Source organism: Lepisosteus oculatus, chromosome 14 (assembly GCF_040954835.1).
Source record: "Lepisosteus oculatus isolate fLepOcu1 chromosome 14, fLepOcu1.hap2, whole genome shotgun sequence".
NCBI lineage: Eukaryota > Metazoa > Chordata > Actinopteri > Semionotiformes > Lepisosteidae > Lepisosteus > Lepisosteus oculatus.
The window spans coordinates 19,865,256-19,889,428 of record NC_090709.1 but is presented as its reverse complement, the minus strand read 5'-3'; the positions used below and the strand labels follow the sequence as shown (position 1 = coordinate 19,889,428).

The 24,173-nt window shown below is 40.8% G+C and overlaps 3 non-coding genes and 1 pseudogene across 3 annotated transcripts; 3 read left to right on the top strand and 1 right to left on the bottom strand.

The window, feature by feature from the left end:
- Positions 1–24,173, bottom strand: part of LOC138242516 (zinc finger protein 271-like) — a 681,240-nt pseudogene that overhangs the window by 436,211 nt on the left and 220,856 nt on the right.
- Positions 254–325, top strand: trnaa-ugc (transfer RNA alanine (anticodon UGC)). Its single transcript has one exon. It is a non-coding gene; the product is annotated as a tRNA-Ala (tRNA).
- trnak-uuu (transfer RNA lysine (anticodon UUU)) lies at positions 1,619–1,691 on the top strand. Its single transcript has one exon. It is a non-coding gene; the product is annotated as a tRNA-Lys (tRNA).
- Positions 4,096–4,167, top strand: trnat-ugu (transfer RNA threonine (anticodon UGU)). Its single transcript has one exon. It is a non-coding gene; the product is annotated as a tRNA-Thr (tRNA).

Genomic DNA, 24,173 nt, shown 5'->3' with positions numbered 1-24,173 from the left:
GTAAAAAAAGCTCTCCCCCATCAAGGAATTAACCACCGTCGCCTGTGTGACTGGATATAAAAATAACTGGTTCATTTGTGCCCAGTCTCTGAAAGCTTCGATGCGATTATTTTTCCTTCCTTATTTCTTCATTCCCATGCATTTACTCTGTAGTAGAGGAAACGCACAAGTGGGAAACTGCAGGCATTCTTCGTGAGTGGTGGATTGTGATCAGTGAGCATCTGGACAAGTCTGTTCCATTACCTTTTCCATCGGGGATGTAGCTCAGTGGTAGAGCGCATGCTTTGCATGTATGAGGTCCCGGGTTCAATCCCTGGCATCTCCAGGTGCTTTATATTACAGTACTCACATCGCAATCTTCTGTTGAGTGAGAACTCTTTGCTTGTGTTCAGAGAGAGCCAGGTTTACACAATTAAATGCAGGCACACTCGACGTGCTGCAGAGTTGCGCTGCTGTTTTAAATGTACCTCATTTAGTTCTGTTAAATCCTAAATTATTTGAACTAATAATTTAGTTCAAATTCAGGAAATCCTGAGATTGCTTCACACTTGTCATGGCTGTTGCAGAAAACACCTGTTGAATCTCACCCAGGATTTCTTAGATCATTCAGCGAGTGAATCCTCCTTCTAAACTCCGCACTAAACTGAGAGCTTCACGAACTCCTCACTGCGTGTCCTGTACTGTTACAAGTGCTTTCGTGTAGATGTCAAACACTTTTTCCGTTTGTTAAGGAAAATGCAAAAGAGCATGACAAGTATTGAACGTATAAAATATCCATGGCACAACTCGAGAAAGTACTGAAGGACTACACATCGACTTTTGATGATTACAAGAGATTCAAGAAACACAATCGTCCGCAGCTGGGTTTGGATCCTGAACTCTAGAGTTAAAAGAACATAAGCGACGGATATGACCTATAAACTCTCTGAATTGTCTTATAGTTTATGAAATAAAACAATTTCTTAATAAATTCTAACTGTTGATAGACGATTTATTGAATTTTAACAAAATCACAATGACAAACTTTTTCGGTTAAACTGTTATTCACATACTCTAACGTAAATAAACGTTAGTGTCTTCCGGTGTGTGAGCCAATTTCTCCAACAAATATTTGTTAGTCTGTCGGGAGGCTGTGCAAGGTGTCAAGAAATAGAATTTCGAAAAGACAGGCTCCCTAAGCTTAACATCAAGGCTGTTTTCTCTACAGAAATGCTCTTTAAATTTCAGCACTGTTGCAACTCCCTTTATAAAGGGTGTGCACACGTATACAACCAAGGCATTGAAATATTTTTTTTAATTATTGTTCCAAAAAACGTTCCATTTGTTTTCTTTTTAATGTTGTTGATTAAAAGATTTTATTAAATGAGAAAAAAATCTGAATGTGAAAAAAGGTCCAAATGCTATTGAAAAAAATCAGTAATGTGAGGAAAGATGGATTGTGGGAGCCCCTTAACTACCCATGTCATGCTGTATTTTTCACTCATTCTACTGGGAGTGGTGCCGTCGCTTCATGATAAAGTCTGTCAGTGGTCATTCCAGACGGGTCAGGTATGACTGCTCTTCGGAACAAGAGACACGTGACTTGCGAGGATCCCGACAGTGTCGATTTTCTTTCAGAGCCCGGATAGCTCAGTCGGTAGAGCATCAGACTTTTAATCTGAGGGCCCAGGGTTCAAGTCCCTGTTCGGGCGGATGTGCTGTTCTTAAGTCTATTGTGAATGTCATTCTAAATAGTCTTTAATCTTTCACTGTTCTAGCTGTACTTGGTTATTTTAAATGTCCATTACTTGTATTTACAGTAGTGTATTAAGTGTTTCATTTCACAAACCGAAAGTGTTCAAGTAGATCTTGTCACTCTACTCCACGTAATCATCTAAATTAAATCACAGTAGAGTACAGAACACGCAGTGAGGAGCTCACACAGTGAGTACTCTTGAATACAAGAGGAAAGGCACACTGCAACTCTGCAGAACATCACGTCCGAGTTTACAGTGACAGCAGAGGTTGGAAGCGACGTAGTTTTTTAATACTCGCTCGCTGAAGATCTCTCAAGAAACCTCGGTTGAGATTTAACGGGTGTCTAATAATCACGTTCAAAAAGGTCACGATAAGTTTTTTTTTTAACTAGGTAGCCTTAATGGCAACACGGTGTGAGTAGATCTTAAAGCAGCTGCAGGGTACCCGTAATGGCAACACAGTGCTTTGAGTTCGGCTTTTCTTATTTCTTTTGCAGAACCAGTGGAATCGGAATATACTGATCCGCATAAGAAGCGCTTTCGGTTTCTGATCATTTTTATTGAGCGCTGCTCTAAGTACCACAGGCAAGATGGCTGGTGGTCTAAGGCGTTGCGTTCAGGTCGCAGTTAACCCTGGAGACGTTTGTTAAAATCTCACTTCTAATAAAGAGGTCTTTCTCGTTAGAGTAGAAACAATTGAAGCCTTAAGCGGGAAAAAAATCACAACATCTCGCATTTCACGTGTTTAATGTTAACTGTCTCAGTGGTTGCCTCGGTGATTGATGGCTCTTCTCCCTCGCAGGGTGACGGCAAACTTCTTCAGAGAGGGAGTCTCCCACGCACGGCTTTTCTTTATCAAGAGCTGAGACAACAGAAACAGACTTCAAACTGACATTAATTACTTCTTGAGCGTTTATGACTGTCTAGAAAAGCTGAGAGCTGGTGAAAAAGTCTTTGGAAATGAGGCAATGACTGCTGACAGTAAACAGAGCTGACGCTCAGCTGCAGACAAGCGCTCCTCGTTAGTATAGTGCTGAGTACCCCCGCTTGTTGCGCGGGAGACTGGGGTACGTTTCTGTGACAGGTCGCTGGTTTAGTTTTTTAACAACCTGACTTCACTTAAAAAGTGTGTACTGTGTCCTACGTTTCGGACTTGTTACAGCGGTAGAATATGGAGATCATCTCCAGTTTTGAGCTCAACTGCAACAAGAAGTCATGCTAAATGTAGTATAGTGAGTAGACATCGCCAGACAACAGAACGACAGAGTAGAAGGCAGGAATATATGGTGTAAGGGCGTGATCTGTGTAGTTAACAAAATAGTTAAAATAATATAAAACGTATTTTTATTAAGATACAAAACATTGAAGGCGACGAGAGATGAGTGCTTGACGGACTCAAAGCGAGTGCAGTGCGGATTTTAGTTCTCTTGCTGGTAGAAACGAACTTCGTTTAGCTTGCGCCATGGAAGATATGGCATCCGCGCCGAGAAGCTTTGCTTATGCCCAGCTTTTTCCACCGCTTCCACTGAACCTCGTAGCTCCGGATTTGTATACGGAATACAAGATATGGATGGAGTCGTACAGATTTTGTTAAATAGCCAGTGGATCTACAGAAGCTCAGGATGCCGTGAGACGTGCTACATTACTGCACTGTATCGGGGCTCCCGTGCAGCGGATTTTCGCCAACCTCCCTGGAGAAAAAGACTGTAGCTGTCTTAGACGCTTCCTTTACACCGCGGAGAAAAGTGGTTTTAGAACGGCATAAATTTAGGCAGAGAACTTAGTCTCAGGACGAATCTGTTGATGCTTTTGTGACTGCACTAAGAGAACTGGCTAAATCTTGTGACTTTGGAGTATTGGAAACTGACATGTTAAGAGATCAACTTGTGGAAAAATGTGCACATAAGAGACTATAAATTGCTGCAGGAGGAAGGGCTGACACTAGAAAGAGCTCTTACAGTCGCTAGAATTCATGAAGCAGCTCAAGCAGAATCAAGAATGCTTTCTGACCACAGTGACAAAGTGACACTGAACGGGGCGCTCGCTCAAAATTTACAATCAAAAGCCGAGCAGCAGGACACAGTCATGCTAGAGAAATAGAAGAACAGGGGACGGCTGACATTACATGTTACAGGTGCGGACTAACAACGCACAAAGCAGATGAATGCGGAGCGTGAACAGCAAAATGTCTACACTGCAAGAAAACAGGACATTGTGCACATGTCTGCAGAACATCACGTCCGAGTTTAAGGACAAGTATCCCTTTTATTGTTGTTGCTGCCTCCGGTTTACATTTGGCGATGTAAACCAGATTCAGAAAAAAATAATTTGAACAACCTTATTCCCATGCTTACAAGTAGGCGTGGTGGCCAAGTGGTAAGGCGTCGGTCTTGTAAACCGAAGAGTGTGGGTTCAAACCCCACCCGTGCCTGTTTCATTTGTCACCGCTTTCCTTTAGTTTCAAAGTTTTAAAAAAACTCACAATGTAGGGATCTCAATAGTAAGAGAACATAACTGTCGCCAGTGATTAGTATTCTTGCATATCCTGCCTTGTTTTTTAGTCGACAAAGCTTGTTTCTCTTCACACCCATCTTCTGAATGATCGCCTCAGCATTGGGAAGGAACGTGCGCTTTGTACAGCCCCCGACTCCATGGTCTGATCACATACAGATCGGGTGAGCTGTCAGTCCAGGTTGGAAGGAACGTTCGAAAGCACTAAAAATCTGACTTAGAAACGAGAAGACCGTGTTTTTTTAAACGAGTAAACGATAAAATAATATACTGCCTGCAAGACTATGTCAAGTTCAAGTTCAAGTTTAAAGTTCAAGTTCAAGTTTATTGTCATTATACTCATACACAGGTATATGGTATAACGAAATGCTATTTAGCAAGCTCTCGGACATAAGTAGTACAAAGAAGAAAACACAACAACAATACAATTGTATAACAAAAGAAAGACAGAGACAACAGCCGATGTGCAAAAAACAACAGGCAGCGTGCAAAACAACAAAAAGGTAACAGGTTATATGCAAAAACATGCATCAAAAGAATGAAATAAAGGGATAGAAATGATGGGGAGTGAGCTTTTGACATGTATGGTAGAGGTAGATTTTCAATGTGTGTTTGGGTTTTTTGGTAAGAAAGAAGGCACCGTGAGGTTCAGATCATAGGTGAGAGGTGAGGAGAGAGTGAGAGAGGCTGGGAGTTTAATAGTTTGATAGTGCGGGGTAAAAACTGTTTCTGAGTCTGGTAGTCCGGACCCGAATGCTCTGGTACCGTTTTCCATGTCATGCTAAACGCCACAAATTGTGTTTGTCCAGTCGTATCAATCATCCTAAAGTTACAGAAAATTGGATGCGACTGGTGCAATCAGCACACATTTTTTCAGGATAGTCGAGCGGTTTAAAACAGCAAATTCACAGCTTCGTGTCTTTTAAGCTTTGTGTTTCACTCTCCAAATAGAGGCAGGGGTTCAAATCCCACTCCCGACAGTCAGGCGTTTTACCCTGTCTTTTTTGCCTGCTTTTACACTGTTTCAGTCTTGTTGTGCTCGCTGACAATCACAGTACGAGGAAAACGGAGAAACTGCTTAGCAAAAACATAACGGACAGAAAAAAGCTTCATAAACATGTGAATGTGATTAGCAGCAGTAAGGTATGCATTCAGTGCCTTGCGAAAGTATTCGGCCCCCTTGAACTTTTCAACCTTTTGCCACATTTCAGGCTTACAACATAAAGATATAAATTTTTTATTTTATGTGAAGAATCACCAACAAGTGGGACACAATTGTGAAGTGGAACGAAATCTATTGGATTTTTTTAACTTTTTTAACTAATAAAAAAATGAAAAGTGGGGCGTGCAAAATTATTCGGCCCCCTTGCGTTAATACTTTGTAGAGCCACCTTTTGCTGCGATTACAGCTGCAAGTCGCTTGGGGTATGTCTCTATCAGTTTTGCACATCGAGAGACTGAAATTCTTGCCCATTCTTCCTTGCAAAACAGCTCGAGCTCAGTGAGGTTGGATGGAGAGCGTTTGTGAACAGCAGTTTTCAGCTCTTTCCACAGATTCTCGATTGGATTCAGGTCTGGACTTTGACTTGGCCATTCAAACACCTGGATACGTTTATTTGTGAACCATTCCTTTGTAGATTTTGCTGTATGTTTGGGATCATTGTCTTGTTGGAAGATAAATCTCCGTCCCAGTTTCAGGTCTTTTGCAGACTCCAACAGGTTTTCATCCAGAATGGTCCTGTATTTGGCTGCATCCATCTTCCCCTCAATTTTAACCATCTTCCCTGTCCCTGCTGAAGAAAAGCAGGCCCAAACCATGATTTGGTGGCTGCCACCACCATGTTTGACAGTGGGGATGGTGTGTTGAGGGTGATGAGCTGTGTTGCTTTTACGCCAAACATATCGTTTTGCATTGTGGCCAAAAAGTTCGATTTTGGTTTCATCTGACCAGAGCACCTTCTTCCACATGTTTGGGGTGTCTCCCAGGTGGCTTGTGGCAAACTTTAGACGAGACTTTTTATGGATATCTTTGAGAAATGGCTTTCTTCTTGCCACTCTTCCATAAAGGCCAGATTTGTGCTGTGTAAGACTGATTGTTGTCCTATGGACAGACTCTCCCACCTCAGCTGTAGTTCTCTGCAGTTCATCCAGAGTGATCATGGGCCTCTTGGCTGCATCTCTGATCAGTCTTCTCCTTGTCTGAGCTGAAAGTTTAGAGGGACGGCCAGGTCTTGGTAGATTTGCAGTGGTCTGATACTCCTTCCATTTCAAGATGATCGCTTGCACCGTGCTCCTTGGGATGTTTGAAGCTTGGGAAATCTTTTTGTATCCAAATCCGGCTTTAAACTTCTCCACAACAGTATTACGGACCTGCCTGGTGTGTTCCTTGGTCTTCATGATGCTCTCTGCGCTTTCAACAGAACCTTGAGACTATCACAGAGCAGGTGCATTTATACAGAGACTTGATTACACACAGGTGGATTCTATTTATCACCATCAGTCATTTAGGACAACATTGGATCATTCAGAGATCCTCGCTGAACTTCTGGAGTGAGTTTGCTGCACTGAAAGTAAAGGGGCCGAATAATTTTGCACGCCCCACTTTTCATTTTTTTATTAGTTAAAAAAGTTTCAAAAATCCAATAGATTTCGTTCCACTTCACAATTGTGTCCCACTTGTTGGTGATTCTTCACATAAAATAAAAAAAATTATATCTTTATGTTTGAAGCCTGAAATGTGGCAAAAGGTTGAAAAGTTCAAGGGGGCCGAATACTTTCGCAAGGCACTGTATGAACAGACTGTAGCTGCCTTAGACGCTTACTTTACACCGCGGAGAAATGTGGTTTTGGAACGGCATACATTTAGGCAGAGAACTTAGTCTCAGGACGAATCTGTTGATGCTTTTGTGACTGCAAGAGAACTGGCTAAATCTTGTGACTTTGGAGTATTGGAAACTGACATGTTAAGAGATCAACTTGTGGAAAAATGTGCGCATAAGAGACTATAAATTGCTGCAGGATGAAGGGCTGACTTTAGAAAGAGCTCTTACAGTCGCTAGAATTCATGAAGCAGCTCAAGCAGAATCAAGAATGCTTTCTGACCACAGTGACAAAGTGACACTGAACTTTACAAACAAAGTTTAAAAACAAAAGCCGAGCAGCAGGACGCAGTCATGCTAGAGATATAGAAGAACAGGGGACGGCTGACATTACTTGTTACAGGTGCGGACTAACAATGCACAAAGCAGATGAATGCGGAGCGTGAACAGCAAAATGTCTACACTGTAAGAAAACAGGACATTATGCACACGTCTGCAGAAAATCACGTCTGAGTTTAAGGACAGCAACATCAGAGATTGGAAGCTAGGGAGTTTCAGGTCTGTGTTTTTATTATAGGTTCAAGAAAGTCTGAATACCTTTGCAAGAAGTATTTCAGAATCCCACTCAAATCCAGTACGAATGCCGCATAAATCTGCATTGTACAATTAGTATCCCAGTGGGCAAAAGACGTATAATATACGTCTATTAAACGCATACCTTAGACATCTAAATGTGGTCTACAATTCGTCTAGAATGAAATTCTAATATACATCTAAAGTTATCCGTCAATTATACGTCTATGTTTAGACGTTCATTATACATAAATGGTTGGAGTTCTATTATACGGATAAATTTGGAGGACTATTATACATATATGGTTAGAGTTCCGGATAACTTTAGAGGTCTATTATACGGATAACTTTAGAGGACTTTTATACGTATATGGTTAGAGGTTTATTATACGTATAACTTTAGAGGACTATTATACGTATATGGTTAGAGGTCTATTATACGGATAACATTAGAGGTCTATTATACGTATATGGGTAGAGGTCTATTATACATCAAAGATAGATTTTATAGGTGTAGAAACAAGTAAACCAAGCCAATGATTAGGTTTAGAAATGTATTCTGAAAATACACATTCACACCTGAAACATATGTATTTCAAATTATACTTGTATACAATCGATCAATCAACAATCAACATATGGGCAATAATCATAAAAAACACAACTAGTCTTAAACTTCAGCTACAAATTCTGGTAACATGGCAATATACAGTATAGTAATGACAAACACAAAACTAATAACATTAACACACTAACTCAAAACCACATTTTGATTCAAATATACATTTTAAAATGTACAACTTCTATATTTCCAAGAAAAAAAAATATTTCAATGGAAGTTAAGTCGATTTTTGTCCACTATTTGCAAACCCTGTCTAATTGTCATAACAGTTAGAACCAAAAATCTATTATTTTCAGAGTCCAGATCTCCTGGCCCCCTGCCTTGCATATGCATTCTTCAAGTAACACATTGCGTGCTCCTTTATTTCTTTTTCTGTTGATGTAGGGTGGGACTTCAGCACCGCAGCTAGGAGAAAATTATAAAATATTACTTCCCAAATAAATGATGATTAATATCTTCTTTAGTATAATCTAAAAAATGAACGGTTTTCTAAGCTCAAAGCTGAAATAAATGTATAAAATTTGGCTTGCATCATAGCAGTTGAGCAATAAAGTCTGTCCTATTTATAGAGTACCCAAAGTTTGAAAGTACAACATAGAAAAAGAATAAGAGAAATGGCAAAACGATTTTGTGTCATCTTCCCCATTCACACTATTTTATGTGCCATTTTTTTGCTTATTCACGTACTATTTTAATCAAAATAATATTAAGAAAGATCTGTATGTATTCAGATAGTATTATTATTGTTCATACTTACTCGTCAAAAGAGGATTGCTGAGATATTTGCGGATATACTTCTACGTTTGAAAAACGTGTCCAAAATGGTGACCAATGAATACTAGCAATGCATTGTGGTATATAACCGGAAAATATGCTGGGTTCGATATTTTCTCAACGTATGCGTTTATTAATGTTGTCGATATTATGGTTGAAATTTAACATTGATAATACATCACGGCTATGTGCCCCCTGCTATGAGCTGATGTGCAATTTTAAACGCATGCAATTAGTAAGGATCGGTCACTGTTGTATGGTATTATATATAATGACATTATGGAATAGGATGGGGACAGGCCTGGCATCACGGGGGGAGGGGGGAATGTTGCCCCTTCAGTTTTGGGCAAAAAGATTTACCTAACTTAATTTGTGCCCTAAAAAAATAGTTGTACTTTGTCAATGGTCAGACAACACTAAATGACACGAACAGTCACTCAGTCTGTTTGATGGGCAGGAGGGCTATCCGTCCAGGAACTGCACATATCAGTGTCGTTATTGAGTGTCAACATTACGATCCTGTTTGCTCAGGTGGACCGATTCCTTGCAGTAGTTTATCATTATACTTAAAATCGTTATATAACTAGGACTAGTTATAGCAGTCTGTGCTTTCTGTTGGTTTTACGACATTTTTTTCTTAACGATTCAGAACGTCCATGTAGCTGCAAAAATGAACGCTTATGGTACTTTTCGCTCCAGGCAATACAAACCGTGAGAGTGACGAAAAATGTGAAACTGAACTTCATCGCAAATACCAGATTGCTAGTCGTTATCTTCTATCATGAAGCACTAATCAATGGCATAGCTGCGAGATTTCATTTGGGTAGCTGCACCGTACAGCTCCGTTTCAACCGAAATATCACTCCCCCCTCAGAATTTCAGACGCCCCCCTACAGATTTTTCCCCGGGCACCGCGCACTGATGGGGGACGGGGTGTCCAGGAAATGGTATCAACTTTTGTCAAGAAAATAAAAATAGAAACTCTATAGGCACTCAAACATTTTACTGTTTTTTTTTTCAGGCAGGTGGCAAGACCCCCTCTGCAAAACCCTTGTATGCCAAGCTGTGGGCATTGATTCGTCGAATATACGTATATTTAAGGTGAAAATACGGCTATACGTATATATACGTCGCCTCGACGTATAATCAACGTCGAATTGCAACCGTAAAATCGACGACATGAATAAACCCATATATAATGTCGAAAACACATCTAACACAGTGCCTGAGGCTTTTTACTGTATGTATCGTGTGTGCCGCAACTAGGAGTATACGGCACTCTGCACAGTGTACGAAGTAAATTATTTTCGCAGTAATTAATTTATTATATTTACTATATTTATTATACACATGTAAATAATCAGAGAACACATCAGGGCTGTGAAGATTAAAGATCTCTCCAAGCCCATTGTTTCTCATTTCACCTCTGACGGCCACAACCACTCTAATCTCTCCGTCTGAGTTCTCAAAGACGGTTTTCCGAACTCATACATCAGAAAGACCACCGAAACTAAAATTATTCTGCAGCTAGGATCACACATTCTCCCTTCCCTTAACGACAGATTACTGTTCTTTTAAATTTTCTCCATTCATTGGAAGTTTCATTTCACACCTCTCTGCACCCATTCTGACTTCACACCTCTTGATTGGCCTCTCTTTCTGTCCCCTGCTCCCGCCTCTCACTCCTACTCCCTCTCAACCTTTGTTCTCCCGCTACTTTACCTTTGCCTACTGCCCTGTCTCTCTCACACCTGAAGAAGGCTCCACGGCCGAAACGTTGTGTTCTCTTTCTTCTTTTTTTCAGCATGGAATAAACCTATTACTTGTTCCTTTGTATCCAAATAAATAGCGACTGTCCAAATTATATTTTTGTATGGAATATATTTCAGAAAATCGCAAACCAATTTTAAAAACTCACCACAACACGGACTTACACTGAGAAAAGGTGAATGCACTCCCTGCTTATTGCTACGGCCTTCCCCCCGATTATGAAAATGTCTCACAGTTCTGACACTGACGTGTGAAAGACAATGTAACAGACTATCAAAATCCTGAAGTGCAAGAAATTTTAAGGCACCAGTTTTTTAAATATGATCCTGGCATGTCAGAATACATTTAGAAAAAGTATGGCACGAATTGCACGAATTGCAATGGCACAAATTGTTGAGAATATCACTGACCTTGCCGATATTTGCAGGGGATACGAATGTTTTGCACATGTTGAACTACAACAAGTAAAAATTGAGCTCTTTAGTTAATATCACCAGGAATGTCCAATAATGACGAACATCAGTAGCTTCAAGGAAACTTAGACTCGCACATGGAGTTTTATCTTCGAATGGAGGGTGGGAGAATTCATTTATAATCTCGTTGCTCATTAGCTAAACTATTTTAAAAATATGACACAGATTTGTTTGAGAAACTTGTAATCGCCTTAAAGAGAGTCTTCTTGAAGATGTGCACCATCTAGCTCTCCACTGTCAATTGACAGGACTTTAGAAGAAACTGTTCTCATACAACCAACATACAAATTACACATCTTAAGGAACAAATCCGTGTACTAAATAACATAAAACTGTCGCTGCAAATTATCACCAAGCTGTTTTATGTGTCTGACCACCTCTTTCCTACTTTGCAGCGAGCACAAATCTTTTTGTTTCTTCATCGCTATTTTACTGTCTCTTTCCCCCATGTGGAGATGGATCCACAGCCGAAACTTTAGGTCAGTTCCTGTTACTCTGTCCGATTGAAAGAGCTGTATTAAAGGCACTCCCATCTCTGCAGGAACGTTATTGCTGCTCTCAACACAATATACTGCAGCCAAATGTGATAGCGATACTGTCACTGCCTGTGGGCCACATGTTCCTGCTGTCAACCTATTATGTCATGTTCATCCACACCCAGAAACATTACTGCTGGAGCACCAGAGTTATATAATGTAGGCGCAGTCCATAGAGCATGAATCTCTTAATATCAGAACTGTGGGTTCAGCCCCCACATTGGGTCCCTCTGTGTCAATTTGATCCCCCCAATCCTCCTAGCATGACCTGATGGCGTAACAGTGATACCCAGTACCCAGCGAAATTCAGCATTCTTTCCACTTGATTCAGATTTTGATCTGAAATCATCGGGCAAACAAGAGTTTGTCTAAATCGAGGGAGATGTGCTCACAAGCAAGTATTAAACACTTCAGCATTTTCTGTTCGAATACCACACTTTGTCAAAACACTACCGCTTCTTAAGCTAATAAGTAACGGTTTTTAAGCACGCATTGTATTGCTAATGCTTATATTAAAAAAGCATAAATTCACGTAATGGAATTTGGACTGAACAAAGTAGTCCAGCCCCTTTACAACATTACATACCCACTGATTAAAGCTTAAAACTACAGCAGCAGGAGTAACAATAATGGCAAAAACATGTTTGGAGTTCGGCATTTCATTTATTCTGCGGAAACATCGCATCGGAATGAACTGCCCGAGATAAAAGAGTAATTGCGGCTTCAGATCGTTTTTACAGAGCATTGCGTTGTTCTGTTCATGCTGACTACACGCTTTAAATTTGTCATTTACTGCAGGCGTTGCTTTTCCAGGTTTTTCTGAAATTCCTCGCATTTGAGCCAGCACTAAAATATTTCATTCCCGTCGCTGAATACATCGTGGAAACGGTATTTGCAACGGAATGCTGTCACACATGAAACCTTTTTGTTATTCGGTTCTGAAGTTTGAAAATGAAAATAAAACGGGGGTCACCTCATAGGCTTGAAAGAAGTCCAAGCAGCATAAAAACCCATGAATTCTCACAAATTGCATTGTGCTGCAACTTTCTTCTGCTGCTGTTATAAATCAGCCTTAAACATTTGAATGCATACCTTACTGCTGCTAATCACATTCACATGTTTATGAAGCTTTTTTCTGTCCGTTATGTTTTTGCTAAGCAGTTTCTCCGTTTTCCTCGTACTGTGATTGTCAGCGAGCACAACAAGACTGAAACAGTGTAAAAGCAGGCAAAAAAGACAGGGTAAAACGCCTGACTGTCGGGAGTGGGATTTGAACCCGTGCCTCTATTTGGAGAGTGAAACACAACGCTTAAAAGACACGAAGCTGTGAATTTGCTGTTTTAAACTGCTCAACTATCCTGAAAAAATGTATGTTGATTGCACCAGTCGCATCCGATTTTCTGTAACTTTAGAACGATTGATACGACTGGACGAACACAATTTGTGGCATTTAGCATGACATGGTAAACGGTACCAGAGCATTCGGGTCCGGACCACCAGACTCAGAGACAGTTTTTACCCCCGCACTATCAAACTATTAAACTCCCAGCCTCTCTCACTCTCTCCTCACCTCTCACCTATGATCTGAACCTCACGGTGCCTTCTTTCTTACCAAAAACCCAAACACACATTGAAAATCTACCTCTACCATACATGTCAAAAGCTCACTCCCCATCATTTCTATCCCTTTATTTCATTCTTTTGATGCATGTTTTTGCACATAACCTGTTACCTTTTTGTTGTTTTGCACGCTGCCTGTTGTTTTTTGCACATTGGCTGTTGTCTCTGTCTTTCTTTTGTTATACAATTGTTTGTTGTTGTGTTTTTTTCTTTGTACTACTAATGTCCGAGAGCTTGCTAAATAGCATTTCGTTATACCATATACCTGTGTATGAGTATAATGACAATAAACTTGAACTTGAACTTTAAACTTGAACTTGAACTTGACATAGTCTTGCAGGCAGTATATTATTTTATCGTTTACTCGTTTAAAAAAACATGGTCTTCTCGTTCCTAAGTCAGATTTTTAGTGCTTTCGAACGTTACTTCCAACCTGGACTGACAGCTCACCCGATCTGTTTGTGATCAGACCATGGAGTGGGAAGCTGTACCTAGAGCACGTTCCTTCCCAATGCTAAGGCGATCATTCGGAAGATGGGTGTGAAGAGAGAAGAGCTTTAAAAGGGATACTTAACAAGGAGATACGCTGTAGCAGTGTGACTCCAACAGATGCTCCTGAAGAGACTGGAGGTTTAAGCCAGCTCCTTAGAGCGCTCGGCCACGTTACTCTCAACAGTGGCTCTTCAGCTCTTGTTGTTTGACCTAGTGGTTTTAAAAGGCGTGGAAACAACCGCAACTTCCTTTTCTGAGTTGCTTTCTCTCACGTGGTGAAATCTCGACCTCTTTGGCATCTCTGGCTATAGTTCTTCTGTATTGCAGGCTTTCACACCTCTGCTTCTAGTGCCCTTGAAGTCATTTTATTTTTACAGGAAGACTCATTCCCTAACAATCTCTCCTGTTTTAGAAATGCTTCATAAGGCGTGTTTGATTCAACGGACAAACAGTATACTAATTGTACAATGCAGATTTATGCGGCATTCGTATTGGATTTGAGTGGGATTCTGAAATACTTCTTGCAAAGGTATTCAGACTTTCTTGAACCTATAATAAAAACACAGACCTGAAACTCCCTAGCTTCCAATCTCTGATGTTGCTGTCCTTAAACTGGGACGTGATTTTCTGCAGACGTGTGCATAATGTCCTGTTTTCTTACAGTGTAGACATTTTGCTGTTCACGCTCCGCATTCATCTGCTTTGTGCGTTGTTAGTCCGCACCTGTAACATGTAATGTCAGCCGTCCCCTGTTCTTCTATTTCTCTAGCATGACTGTGTCCTGCTGCTCGGCTTTTAATTGTAAATTTTGAGCGAGCGCCCCGTTCAGTGTCACTTTGTCACTGTGGTCAGAAAGCATTCTTGATTCTGCTTGAGCTGCTTCATGAATTCTAGCGACTGTAAGAGCTCTTTCTAGTGTCAGCCCTTCCTCCTGCAGCAATTTATAGTCTCTTATGTGCACATTTTTCCACAAGTTGATCTCTTAACATGTCAGTTTCCAATACTCCAAAGTCACAAGATTTAGCCAGTTCTCTTAGTGCAGTCACAAAAGCATCAACAGATTCGTCCTGAGACTAAGTTCTCTGCCTAAATGTATGCCGTTCCAAAACCACATTTCTCCGCGGTGTAAAGTAAGCGTCTAAGGCAGCTACAGTCTGTTCATATGTACCTTTTTCTCCAGGGAGGTTGGCGAAAATCCGCTGCACGGGAGCCCCGATACAGTGCAGTAATGTAGCAAGTCTCACGGCATCCTGAGCTTCTGTAGATCCACTGGCTATTTAACAAAATCTGTACGACTCCATCCATATCTTGTATTCCATATACAAATCCGGAGCTACGAGGTTCAGTGGAAGCGGTGGAAAAAGCTGGGCATAAGCAAAGCTTCTCGGCGCGGATGCCATATCTTCCATGGCGCAAGCTAAACGAAGTTCGTTTCTACCAGCAAGAGAACTAAAATCCGCACTGCACTCGCTTTGAGTCCGTCAAGCACTCATCTCTCGTCGCCTTCAATGTTTTGTATCTTAATAAAAATACGTTTTATATTATTTTAACTATTTTGTTAACTACACAGATCATGCCCTTACACCATATTGTAACGCTTACGGCCGACAGGCACTGTGTAAGAGCCGGCGTACCAGAGCGGGTGACGTCACCGCCCTTCCCTGTGATAGCAGGACCACAGCTACTGGGCTGTAAAGAGATCTCTCTTTAGCTCACGGGGCTAGGTCGCTGCAGAGAGACGCGGAAGTCCCGGGTTCGAGCCACCTATACTTTGGGCCGACCAGATGCGGCAAGGGCGCCCGCCTGAGCCCCCGTTGCGTTACATTGGTGTCAGAAGCGGGGTGGGATAGCCCTTCGCCGGGGACGGCGATTTAAGCGGGGGAGAGTGTAACGCTTACGGCCGACAGGCACTGTGTAAGAGCCGGTGTACCAGAGCGGGTGACGTCACCGCCCTTCCCTGTGATAGCAGGACCACAGCTACTGGGCTGTAAAGAAATCTCTCTTTAGCTCACGGGGCTAGGTCGCTGCAGAGAGACGCGGAAGTCCCGGGTTCGAGCCACCTATACTTTGGGCCGACCAGATGCGGCAAGGGCGCCCGCCTGAGCCCCCGTTGCGTTACAATATATTCCCGCCTTCTACCTTCGTAAGTTGTTGTAAATATTCTGAAGTGAGAGATAACTTTGAAGATTTACACTCTATTTAAATGTTATTTCACTTAATTTCAGTTCTCTTCACTCCCCGGGATAACTGAACTCACAATCGCATACTGAAGGCTTTACATGCATTATCTGTGATACAGCTTCTAATAAGAATGGAATGAAAGTGTATTAATAATAAATGACATTGTTTTAAATAAATGTGTATTGATAAACTTCATAATTAATAAAAGTGGTGTGACAGGAAAGCAAATTAAATATTACAATGATATTCCAAGCAACTGATGCGTAAATTCATTATGTCGCGACAATTTTATTCCCACTATAAAGGGTAATATTCTAATGTAGATCCAGTGTTCCCCTTAGTCTGCTTCTGAATGTCTTCATTTCAGTCTGTCCTCTATTTCAGTAACCTCTAGAGGGCGCAGGATTGGGTTCCTTGAAGTGAAGAACAGGTTAATTAAGGAGCTGTGGACTGATTTCTGCGGCCGAGTTCGTTGTAGTCTTAAGTTAAAGAATTCTTCGATTTTAAGAAAAAAGACAGGTATGTTTTGTGTCTCATGCCGATCCTCTTCTCGATCCAAATGAAAGGTTTAATATGATCCCTCGAGAAAGAAAAGAGTCAATTTCCACCTGTAATGATTGATGGCACACCAAACATTTTGTAATATCCCCGGAAGTGTATACAGTAGAATCCTGGTTCGTAGCTTAAATTCAAGGTAACCAAGACTAAGGAAAAGAGTTGGAAACTTGATGTCTTACTGGGATTTAAATAACTTGGAACATTTCACTACATTGTGCAGTGTGTGCGAGGAAACAGCTCCTGTTATCCCTTCGATAGCTCAGATGGTAGAGCGGAGGACTGTAGTAGGAACACCTGGGAATCCTAAGGTTGCTGATTCGACTCCGGCTCGAAGGAAGGCGACTTTTGTGTACTTTAATCAAAGACAATAAATAACTATCACTCACATGTTGATCAGAAGCTCAATAAATGATGAAGCAGAGGCTCCTGTTCCGAATTCCCTTCACGTCTGATGGTCTTGTTCTGACCGAGATCAATCTAAATTGGTGGAAGGGATTTTAACTAATCTGGTCTTTGAATTCAGGGACTGCTCTATCTGCTTTGTAATTCAAAAATAGATACCAATGTCAAGTTTTTTGTAGATAAAGTGTTGTCTGTTTTCAAAAGTTAGGCACTTAATTGGCTTTATGATTTGGTATTGATTTTGTATAGTTATATTATTACATTTGTGCTTTCTCTGTTTTTATCGTATTGTGAACTTATTTTTTAATCAAATGCTTACAAAGGCAAACAGGGCACACAGTACAAGCTACTCTGCACTTTTGGGAGTATAACAGGTTCGATATAAAATCGCAAAAATGTAAAGGGGAAAATACCCCAGACTGCGTGTGAATCCCTCCTTGAGGTAGGCTGTTGTTCTATTGTTAGATAAATACGATGTACTGTGCACAAAATGCTGCATAAAACAACCTGATATTTTAATAATTATTATTTTATAATTTGATAAGTGTGAGGCCCCGGATTCAGTTCACGTTATCTTCAGTCCTAATTTTTTTTAAACATGAGATCTTCCCTTCCTCTAGTTGAAGTCACACGATGAGAGCGATTTTTTTTTTCCATGTTGCGATCCAAACAGTCTGACAGTGACCAAACCAGGACGGATTCTGCTGGGAGCCGGACTGAGGTCATTCTCACTCCCTGTGCTGGTACACCTTATGTAATTTTCACAATTGCGATAGACTTCTTTAAAAAAAAAGTAGATATAGCCCTGAAAAAAAGCCTTAGCTTTATCAGTTTTTACATTAATCGATTTTGAATCTAAGATCGAATTTTTAATAGGTTCAATTTATATTTAAATTGAAATATAGCATGCATACCTAATCCACCAACGGGCAGAGCAATATTTTATGGTGGATTTGTATGGGCATCTGTATGATACCACTACAGCACTGGCGCAGGTGCAAAATCCACTTTCACACGACTTTTTCAGTGCCTTCTCTCTCACATGATCCGGAGCGCAGGAGCTTATATCGTTCAAATGTTATTGATTGCTGATCGTTCAGTGGGGGTCCGGATGTGTCTGTGCGGCTGAAACCGGACGGCACCGTCCCAGTGCGCAGTGATTCGTCGAATATACGTATATATCACGGCGAAAATACGGCTATACTTATATATACGTTGTCGCGACGTATAATCAACGTCGAATTGCAACCGTAAAATCGACAACATTAATAAATGCATATATAACGTCGAAAACACATCTGACACAGTCCCTGAGGCTTTTTACTGTTAATGTCTTGTGTGCCGCAACTAGGAGTATACAGCAATCTGCATCGTGCACGAAGTAAATTATTTTTGCAGTAATTACTTTATTTACACGTGTATACTAAATATAGTAATTAATATAGTCCCACCCTACATCGACATTAAAAGAAATTAAGGAGCACAAAATGCGTTACTTGAAGAATGCATATGAAAGGCAGGGGGCCAGGAGATCTGGACACTGAAAATAATAAGTTTCTGGTTCTAATTGTTAGGACAATTAGACAGGGTTTGCAAATGGTGGACAAAAATCGTCTTAATTTCCATTGTAATATTTTTTTTCTTGGAAATGTAGAAGTTGTGCATTTTAAAATTTATATTTGAATCAAAATGTGTTTTTGTTTTAGTGCGTTAATGTAATTAGTGTTTGTCATTACTATACTGTATATTGCCATGTTACCAGAATTTGTAGCTGAAGTTTAAGACTAGTTGTGTTTTTTTATGATTATTGCCCATATGTTGATTGTTGATCGATTGTATACAATGTATAATTTGAAATACATATTTTTCAGGTGTGAATGTGTATTTTCTGAATAAATTTCTAAACCAAATCATTGGCTTGATTTACTAGTTTCTACACCAGTAAAACCTATCTTTGATGTATAATAGACCTCTACTCATAAACGTATAATAGACCTCTAAAGTTATCCGTATAATAGACCTCTAACCATATACGTATAATAGTCCTCTAAAGTTATCCGTATAATAGACCTCTAAATTTATCCATATAATAGAACTCCAACCATTTATGTATAATGAACATCTAATCATAGACGTATAATTGACGTATAACAATAGACGTATATTAGAATTTCATTCTAGACGAATTGCAGACCACATTTATACGTCTAAGGTATGCGTTTAAGACATATATTATACGTCTTTTGCCCACTGGGGTGTATCAGGCTCCGCTGCACAGCAGCGTAAGTATAAGTGTATAGATGAAACCTTTAATGTATTGTTCGGTTTCAATTAAAATGCTTTACTACTACAAGAGAGAAGTATAGTAAGAAGGATGGAACAAAATGATTTATTGGAAGAAAACTGTCAAGCCCTCTGCAGCCAGAGGGCGCTCCTTCTCTGTCCTGTCCCTAGTTTCCGGTCTGCTGTCCTTCCTGTCCCTCTCTTTCCCTTGGGCTATATATTTCTGGGTCTTGCTCTCTGTCCTGGCTCAGCATTGATGTTCGGATGTCCTGAGACCCGCCTAGCACCAGGGCGCCCCACTTCCGCTCCCTGAGGGCATAGGTTTCTATACGGCATTCCTGAACTCTTTGCACTATGAGCCCGGGCTCCTTTTTCCCGTCTCGCCGCTACGCATATGGGTCTTTTTCCGCTCTCCTGCTCCCCACGGTTAGTCCCTTTGGACGTCCGTGACAGAATGCTGAGCCACCTACTGACCCCGCGAGCGGCGTTTTTTTTTTTGTCTTGCCGCAGTTTTTTTTTTTCTTGTTCTCTGGGCTGTTTTTTTTTTTCAGTTCCTCTATTCTAATCACTGGATATCACTCCGATCTTCCGTGCCTGTGAGCGGGTCCAGCACCTGGCTTTCCTCGGGTAGATCACTCCGATATCAGTGATTGAACATTGAGCTGGCTTGCCTATTCTTATTACTGGATATCACTCTGAGCTTCTGTGTCTGGAGCGGGTTCTCGTGCCTGGCTCTTCCTGGTCTGGCTCTCTCCGATATCAGTGATAGAATGGTAAGCTTTCTGCCGTTCCTCCATTCTTTTCGCTGGATATCACTCCGGGCATCTGTGTCTGTGAGCGGACTTCGGTCTGGCTTTCCTCAGGTTGTCCACTCCGATATCAGCGTTAGAATGTGAACGTGCCATTTGCCCAGTCTGCGGTATTTTTCCCCGGGGTTTTTGTGTTTTTTTTCCTTGTTTTTTGTCTTTTTGTTTTGATTTTTTTCTTCCTGGTTTCCCCTCCTTTTTGGTCCCCCCTGCTCTCTGTGTCTCGGAACTTTGGTTCCTACCTGTTTTTGGTTCCTACCTGTCTTGTGTGGTTTGTCTCCCTGGTCTTTCCCAGGTTTTTGTCTGTTGGGTTTGTGCTTGTGTACTTTTTTGTTTTAAGTCTCTGGAGCTCTTCTCACCCCCCCTTCCTCCACCCAATAAAGGTTTATACCCCGGAGGAAGGGGTAGCTCTCAGCCGTGGATTCCCGGAGGTTTCCTTTCAGTTAAATGAGGTTTTTCCTCCCCCCAGTGCTGTGCAGCTTATTTATTTGTTTGGGTGTCGGGAGCCGCCCATGAAGGGGGGGGTACTGTCACGCCCTCTGCAGCCAGAGGGCGCTCCTTCTCTGTCCTGTCCCTAGTTTCCGGTCTGCTGTCCTTCCTGTCCCTCTCTTTCCCTTGGGCTATATATTTCTGGGTCTTGCTCTCTGTCCTGGCTCAGCATTGATGTTCGGATGTCCTGAGACCCGCCTAGCACCAGGGCGCCCCACGTCCGCTCCCTGAGGGCATAGGTTTCTATACGGCATTCCTGAACTCTTTGCACTATGAGCCCGGGCCTTTTTCCCATCTCGCCGCTACGCATATGGGTCTTTTTCCGCTCTCCTGCTCCCCACGGTTAGTCCCTTTGGACGTCCGTGACAAAAACGTTTTTTATTTATAAGCTCGTGTCATCCAGCTCTAATACAAAAGCGACTCGCATCTTCAGCCCTTTTTTTGTTTGTGATCATTAATTTCTTTAGTTATAATCAACATTGAACTTTTTTAAAAATTAAATGACAATAATCAAACACGCAGACAGATTTTTTGAAAGTATTAGGAGTTGAAAGGGTGCCCCTTCGGAATAGTCGTCAGAAAATGTGAGAAAAGGAAAGTTACGTACAGTAAGCTCTCATACACAGTATTCGACATTGGAATCTGATTACAAAAAAACTACCTGTCTCCCCAGCATTTATCGGTGCTGTTGTTCTCTGAGTTCTCTTAAGAAATACCAAATTATCTCCTAATTGCGACTTGCTCGCTGAATGATCTCTCAAGAAATCCCGAGTGAGATTCAACAGGTGTTTCCTGCAACAGCCACGACAAGTGTGAAGACGTTCTCTGGATTTCCCGAATATGACGTTAAATTAGTTCAAATCATTTACCAGGCTTCCCACGTACAAAAAGGCCCAAGGACTCCAGCAGTCTTACAACCACTGTCCTGTTTGTCTCACCAGACACGATCTCTATTCTGTTGTAATCCACGATGACCCCGTTCTTCAAGTGATTTATCATGTCCTTCCTCGCCTGTTGAGAGGACATCCTGATCTCCTCTGCCGTGGCGTGCTTCATACACGCCCTCTTCAAGTGAGCAGGAAGCTGATCAAAAGTATTCAGGCACACCTTGCACACCAGGGGAATCCTTGCAGGTTTCCTTTGAAAATAAATAATATAATTTGTGTATAGAAACAAGCTAAGACTGATTTCTTAAATTATCCTTAATTTTCTCTCTCATAGTTTGAGCATAATGATTTTATTGTATTTATATCAGACTTGCTCATTGCTCCAAATGAAATAATGGCTTAATATAAAAAAGTGAACTCTTACTTGGTCTCAGTCACAGACTTTCCAATAGGAGCCATTGTGGAGTTCAAAAACTGCTGGTCCTAGAAGTGGGGAAGGAATGTTATAAGATAAATTGAATTACAACAGAAGGACTGGCTGAGGGAACACTGGAATATATACAAATTCCAACTAGTGAGGAGTCCATATAGACACAGCTACCTTTCATATTCAGTATAAGATGGAGAGATGAATTGGCCCTGAAAATTCACTGCAATGAGAGACTGCTCCTGCCACTGTATATGAACAAACATACATGCTCATCTATATTCATTTGCAGTTACATTATTGCAATGAATCTGTATCCAAAAAAGTATGTGCTCCATCTCGTCAGTAGATTGGATTCCAAAACTGATTTGGGTCAATATACATTGCCTTAGAAGATAAGGTACAGTCTACTGTAGGGAACCATCAATTTAGAAAGCATTGGCCTTCCCTGGGGGGCAGGTAGGTGCAAAAGCTTATCATGTTGCCATAGTAGACAAAGTTCTATAAAATGTTAAATAACTTTAAAAAAAAGTTAAAATGAAAATGATTGTTAAAAACTGGGCTTTCAATAAATGACAAGTTTAATCTAATACTGCTCTGATCATGGTAGCAGGAAGGTGTGTAAATTACTCTGTACCTTCTCCCCAGGTGTCTAAAAGACTGACCATTTCCAAAGATGGCTGTTGAAAGCCACTTTCTACTAAAGTTAAAGTTCTACTAAATAATTAATGTAATCCATGTTACACCTCATTCACCTTGTTTTTTTTTATTTTAACCCTGAGATTATAGAGGTTTAATACCTATGGTACCCATATTCACCCTTTATTTAATACACCATAAATTTAATATTTATTCTTAAATACTAGAAAGAGCTCTCAATAAATTAAATGCCCCATTGAACTGGCCCTGATTATACAATGCAAGGAGAAGTCTTCTAAGCCAATACTTGTTACCAGAAAGAGGCTTTATTTCAATTGTACAATATACAAAACAATACCATTTAACACAAAGATATATTCCACACCGTGGCATGCACATGATGAGATTCTTGATATTAGATTAGAAAAAAAATATCAATGCACTGAGAGACGCTTAAGAATAAAGATGCATCTGCCTGACTGCATATTAGTTTTAAAAGGTTATCAGCAAATGTATTTAAAAGTAAAAATGTAAAGTCTTACCTCTTGATCGTGGTGGTGATTCAATATCCAGGACCTTAGTCAAGTCTCAGAGTTACTGTACCTCCTGTCTCGATTGCAGGTGAAAAGTGAAAGGTATATTGCACTCAGCAGAAAGTTACCCCGAGCAAAGACTCCACCCCTCCCAGAAAACAGCACTCCCCTTTGGCAAAGCAGTGGGTGGAGGAAGCCTTTGCTACCATTATCAAACACAAAAATCGTTATAATTTAATTTTAAAAACATGGCTAAGCATGGGTTTAAAGTATATTCAACAGTGCAGGTGCATCCAAAGAAATAGAGTTTCCCAAGCCCTCAGAAAGAATTACCATTTCCAAAGATGTCTGTTGTAATTTACACACCTTGCCCCAAGGTCCAGTCAGTCAAAAGCATCTTTATTAATAAGTCTCAGTGCCTTGGTATTTTTTACTAATCTAATATCAAGAATCTCACCATGTGCATGCTGAGCTGTGGAATATATGTATTGTTTTATATACTGTAAAATCGAAATACCACCTCTTTCTGGTTACTTATCCTTTATTGCATAATCAGGGCCAAATAAAACTAAATCAGTGTCACCTGCTGGGTTCAAAATGCCTTCAGGGGACACCAAATAGGAGGCACTGGACTATAAATACCCATCCATGTTATAACACACTTACCAAGGGTTTTTTAGTTTACTCTGAGCTTTGAGAGATTTAATACCTATGGTACCCATATTCATCCTTTATTTAAGGGAAGTACACATCCTAGACACACAGGAAACTCCCTTGCCCCAAGGGAAGACCGATACTTTGGATGGTAATGATTGAACCTGGCTTGCAACAGACATCTTTGGAAATGGTAATTCTTTCAGATGGCTTGGCAAACTATCTGCCCCAGCTAAGACGGGTACTTTGGATGTTAATGCTTGAAACTAGACATCTTTGGAAATGGTAATTCTTTCCGAGGGCTTGGATTTCTTTGGATGCACCTGCACTGTTGAATATACTTTAATATACTTTAAACCCATGCTTAACCATGTTTTTAAATTAAATT